The following is a 6,517-nucleotide window of genomic DNA, read 5'->3' as shown; positions in this document are numbered from 1 at the left end:
GCGTCATACAATTACCAGCCAGACCCTGGTTGCGTCTCTCAGCGACTTTTTACTTTTGGCTCTATCTATCTATCTCGCTACAGGTGTCATATAACCCTAACCCATATCCTGTCATATAAAAGTACCTTATTGAATCTCCAGGTAATGTATTTCTGACATCCATCACTTTTGCTGTCGTTAAGATACTTAATTTTTCTGTTTTGGTAGTCTGTCCAATGTGACAATTGCCCTCCTCCACCGGCCCTAGTTTTGGATCTAGCTTGCTGTTAATTATTTTCATGATAAAACGTCATAACATCTTCATATACACCATACAGTAGACACTGAACAGTAGACATAAGACATGTTCATAAATGTTTATCTTATATGTGTATATGTTTGTGAATATGTTTTCTGTTTTTTTGCACCTTCGGAAGAGCCACTACAATTTCATTGTATAGGCAACTGTACAACGACAATAACGTCTATTCTATTCTATACAGGATAAATACTGATTAACAGTAGGCTACTTTGGCAAATGCCCATTGAACAGATTTATTTAATATAGGGTAGGCGTTCGTCTGGAAGCGGGAGAGGGCAGAGAAGGGTGATTTAACGTTTGATCATGACAACTAACCAGGCAAATGCTTATACTCAAGTTGTAAAAAGAAAATCAGGGGAGGTGGTGGATTTTATCATATGAGGACAATTTTAGCATCCCCTCAGCGTCATTGACTTCGTAACTTGGTAAAAAATATCATTGCATGTGTGCGTGCCCCCTCGCCCCCTCAACTTGAGTGCTGCTTATACTGTAATAATATAATGGTCTTATTCTTATCAGGTGACAAGAATAATCCAGTATAATTTAGCGCGTGGCCGGGCAAGGTCCGTTGTGGAACGCACTAGGCATGTTGAAGGGGAGATTGACAGCTCCTGAGGGATATGATGAAAGACTGAAATACAATCATAAACATCAGTTCCCTTTAAATCTTGATTTAAACTAATTTTCTCGGCTGATAACTACATCGTTAATTTTATTACGAGCCACATTCACTTCGCATGAATTACAGTATAGGCAGTGCGGCTCACATGCCTGTAATAACTCTGCATAACCAGTAGGTAATGTGCGTACGCAAGGTCAATACACGACGTAGAGCTACTACGTTGACGTGGTTTTCTACGTACGACACGGGTAAGACCAAATTTGATCCAAAGTACTTTCTATAAATGAGGCCCCTGCTCTGGTACTTACATACTTGCTTTGGTGCAAATGAAAGCAACAACAGGTGGACAGGAGAGGCAACAGCAAGACAACCCCCCCAAATGTATTAAATGTTTTGCATGTGGTGGCCACTGGCCACAGACCATTTCCCTCTCCTTATCCTTCCTGACTGATTTTTCTCTAGTTTTGCATTTAGCTAATGCCCATGTCACTACTGGTAGCATGCAGTGGTACCTGCAGCCCATTCAGGTTGCACAGGTAGTCCAGCTCCTCCAGGATGGCACATACATACGTGCCGTCTCAAGAGCATAGAGGAGATACCGGGAGACGGGCCATTACACAAGGAGAGCTGGACAGGGCCGTAGAAGGGCAACAACCCAGCAGCAGGACCAGTATCTGCTCCTTTGTGTGAGGAGGAACAGGAGGAACTCTGCCAAAGCCCTACAAAATTATCTCCAATGGGCTACTTGTGTGCATGTTTCTGACCATATTGTCAGAGACAGACGCCATGAGGGCCCGACGTCCTCTAGTGGGACTTGTGCTCACAGCCCAGCACCGTGCAGCTCGATTGGCATTTATCAGAGAACACCAGAATTGGCAGGTTCGCCATTGGCGCCCCCCGTTCTCTTCACAGATGAGAGCAGGTTCACACTGAGCACGTGACAGACGTGAAAGAGTCTGGAGACGCCGTGGCGACCATCCAGCATGACCAGTTTGGCGTGTCAGTGATGGTCTGGGGGGGCATATCCTTGAAGTGTTCCCTTCATTTCTTTGAGCAGTGTATATGGCACAAGGAAACCAAGAGGGGGTGGTGTATAGAGAGAGGTACGTAGGATGAGAGAGTAGTTGAAGGGTGGAATTAAAAATAATTTCAAATGAAAAATATATTTTTGTACACATGTAGGCCTACACAAGAAATAATACCAACTATACCACAATAATACAAATAATATTGATTCTGATAAGCAACTAAAAGGAAACTCCCCAGAGGCACACTCCAAACCGAGTGTTATGACAAATCTCCCAGAATGCTCTGCGAATCATTGGCAAGATAGTGGTGCATGTAACAAAAGAAAACTACAAATGTAATTATTTTCTTCATTAATAAAGATGTGTGTGTCAGGCGTACCACTATTTCGGAATACAGCTAGCAATCATTTAATCTGAGCTACCCCATGCTTACTCCCCTCTAGTAGTCCTTTTTAACATGGGATAACCTGCTTTTAACTGATTTGAATGCTTTGTATTGTTGTTTTGTATAGTTGTATAGTTTTGTATCTGTTTGTTCATTTAAACTGAACTTAACTCTGGGGAAGTCAAAGAATATTGGGTCTCCCACCCTACATTTGGAAGTGGCGTAGTAACAGGAACACATCATATAAATGGCACCCATGCGACTACTTGATGGGTGAAATAAATAATTAATCACTTGGAAACTTAAAGAGAAAAGGCAAGCATCAACGAGATCTACACGTTCAACTACTATCCTACGGTAAACGCTTCTGGATCGTTAGCGTACAGAGGCCGAGTTAACTAGATATCTGTGGAAATGCACGGAGTGTGTGTGTGTGTGTGTGTGTGTGTGTGTGTGTGTGTGTGTGTGTGTGTGCGTGCGTGCGTGTGTGCGTGTGCGTGTGCGTGTGTGTGTGTGTGTGTGTGTGTGTGTGTGTGTGTGTGTAGAGAACATCCGTGTCGGTCTCGTGCGGAAATGACGCAGCAATTGCAATACAGATTTGCAAGTCTGCCATGAACCGTAAGGGTATGTATGGTCATGAACCGTAAAAGTCTCTGGCAGTCTAAATCTATGGCCTTGAACCGCAAACGTCTATACGTCTCTGTAGGCTACTCGTTTAAGGATGAATACGCTTGTCATGACAACTAACTCAATAATGCTCCGTCTCAACATCAGTCACTGTTGGAGCGGACTGAAACAAGCCTGTCAACTTATAGGGGTCATTTAATTATTTTATTTTTTAAATTAAAATGTTTAAAAAATGTGTAATCATGAATCAAAAGCATCAGAGGAAGCAGGACAATGTATGGCAATTGAATGCCATTTCATTGCTCATGTGATATATAAAAAAAATAAATAAAAAGAAATAAATAAAGGCATATATATATATATATATATATATATATATATATATATAATAACGTTTCCGTAGTGTGTAATACGCAATAGGTACGTACTATTTCGTTAATTCATGAAAATATAATTAAATGTTGACATTGATCTATTGCCTCGCGCTTTTATTTTTAAGTCTCGAAGACGAAAACGGGAAGTATTATTGTCGGAACCTACTGGTTATTGTCATTCAGAGAACACAACTTTGAGATTCGTCCTCAGTCCCATGACCGTAATATATTATTGTATGATTGATCATAATTAATTTTCAATCTATAATAAATATGCAACGGTGTGAGCGCCGTTTTGATGTGGTTGTTTGTTTCTGCGTTATAAAGATGATATGTATTCCTTGTAAATGGGTGGATGTCTCCTGGTTCTTTGTGACGCTGAGATATTCAAGCGATCGGCCTGAGTCACATCCACTTGATACACACTACCCTGAACACGCCTCCCATAAGCTTTTCACAACTTCCACCAGTAGAGGGCACTATTCCATCCTTTTAACAACTGGAACTATATCATATTTGTTACTGGACTGTTACTATCATACTTGTTACCGGTCTGCAGTTCCTCGACATTGCAGTGACAAGATAAATAAAGTGGCAATAGTTATAAAAGACAAGTTAGACAGATAAGACACATGGCAATAGTTGTAAAAGACAAATAAGACAAGAGACAAATTGAGAAAAAAAAAAAAAATCTATTACAAATAATAGAAAAAGCAGTATTGCACCCAGTGGCAGTGGATGGTAGAGATAGGCTAGTATTTGAATAAAGTGACTGTGTTCTTAAGGGTAGGTAGTCTGTGTGTGTGTGGGGTGTGCTTAAGGATAAATAGTCACTTGCGCTCAGTAGGCTTGTTTATAAACCTGATTGCCTGCTGGAAGTAGCTGTTGGTTAGCCTCTAAGTTTTGGCCCTGATGCTACGGTAGAAGCTTCGTCTCTTGGTCGACATCAGCTCGAACAGACTGTGGTTGGGGAGGCTGGGGTCCTTGATAATCCTGTGAGCTTTGCTGACACATCGTTTGTAGTATACAGTATATCCTGGATAGAGGGAAGCTCACATCCACTGATGTGTTCTGCTATCCGCACCACCCTCTGCATCACTTTGCAGTTGAGGGCAGTGCACTTACCATGCCAGACAGTGATGCACCCAGTCACCATGCTCTCAGTTGTGCCTCTGTAGAAGGCCCGTAGGATCTCGGACCCCATGCCGGTTTTTCAGTTGCCTGAGGTGAAAGAGGCGCTGCTGTGGTGGTTGTCGGTGATGTGGATGCCAAGGAACTTAAAACTGCTGACCCTCTCTACCATGGACCCATTGATGGTGATGGGGTCCTGTTCCTGTCCTTTCTTCCTGAAGTCCACCACCAGCTCCTTGGTCTTGTCAGTTTTGAGAGAGGTTGTTCTCCTGGCTGTACTGAGCCAGGCGGTTGACCTCTCTCCTGTAGGCCATCTCATTGCTGTCGGTGATCAGGCCAATCACTGTTGTATCGTCAGCGAACTTAGTCACTGAGTTGGAACTGTGTAGATACTAAGTCATGTCAAACTGTGTAGAATTGCGTTTCTAAGGGTCAATATTTTCTGCTATCATGGTGAGCTAAATTCAACTGTCTTACAGCATCAGGACTCAAAATATAAGCTTGTTTTACACCATTGTTTCTAGACAATGTAATTCCAATCAAAGTGTTTATTATATTTATATATTATATAAACAGTATACAGCCATAGACGGTGCAATGAAATACTCAAGGCAAACTAATAATAATAATAAGAATTAACAGAAACAACAATAGTGGGGTGGATAGCAGTAATAGTAGTAAGTAATAGTACACATGTATGTGTGTCAGTGTATATGTGTGTGTGTGCAATGTCATTAGGAAAGTCAGTGGTGCACAGGTAGTGCAGTTGGGGCAAGGGGTGCTTGCATCCATAACTCCTAGCTCAGAATAGTGGCCTTTCACAGGATAGTATTCTGTCAATTGATGCTGAATTACATTTGGTTTTACCTACAAAAGACCATACAGGACCGAATGGGACGAGTAAAACCCACAAACTCTTTCACTCCTAGTACTATATACTGTATTTACAATTCTTCTCTACTCTAACCTCATAGTACATTTTTGGAGTATAGAACCAAAAGAAGAAAAATGCATAATGGTCCCATTACTTTGGCAGTTCTCTGTATATCACAGTCTCAAGTGCCTTATTGTTTTTATGAAACGGTTCCTCAAACTGTACATAATATAATGAAAATGTTGTCTTTTTTTGCACTTGCCAAACATTGCTCGGTCATTGCTGAGGGTTGGTCTAAACTCTGGATTGTGGATATCGGCATGGCACCTCATAAAACAATGATTTTAGAGTTTCTTTGTGACAGGTTTTATTAGTTTGAGCCTGATCTGCCCAGATGTGCAAATTGTGAATACGTAAGATAAAAGGGGTGGTGTGAATTACCTGGCTTGAAGCAGTAATACAGAAAAGAAAACCATTTGAATGAGATAAACAAAATTGTTATCTACAAAAGGCTTGTCTCACGAAAACAGATGTATTCTTTCAAAGGCTTTCAAAGAGCAGCCTCTCAAGCAATGGTAGCCGTGTACTGGGGTGGTAGGTTGTTCTGTGGAACAGCTGTACACACCGCCTCTGGACCTTTAGGGTATCCAACAGTCTGCAGTAACATAGATAGAGCATCATAGGCCATTATATTTATAACCATTATTATGAGATACATGTTACAGTATCCAAGAGATTCATATTACATTCACATTTTATTTTATTTTTGGGAGGCATTTAGCAGACACCTTTATCCAAAGCAACTTCCAACAAATACATTTGACTGAATAAGTGAATCATCTATCTAAAGAAAAAACTAAAAGAGAAAAAGAGAAAATTGATATTTCAGATATTGATCAACCATATTTCAGATATTGATCAATCTTTTGCTGATTTAACTAGTTTTACCGTGTAGTGTTGTGGGTGGTAAGGTGTGACGTTTGGAGTCATAGTGCTGCCTTGAGGTATCTGATTCCCAATAATGAACACTTGCTAAAAGACAGACATGAAAGAATTTATTGTCAGTGAATTCATACAAATGAAGCACATTTCAACTAGCTTGATTTGTTCGAGATTCACCAGACCAGGCTACGTTTTTTTCCAGTTTACAACTGTCCAGTTTTGATGAGCCTGTG

This window comes from Nansenia antarctica (assembly GCF_963989245.1).
Source record: "Nansenia antarctica genome assembly, chromosome: 10".
NCBI classification, from domain to species: Eukaryota; Metazoa; Chordata; class Actinopteri; order Argentiniformes; family Microstomatidae; genus Nansenia; species Nansenia antarctica.
Note: the sequence above shows the minus strand (reverse complement) of the source record.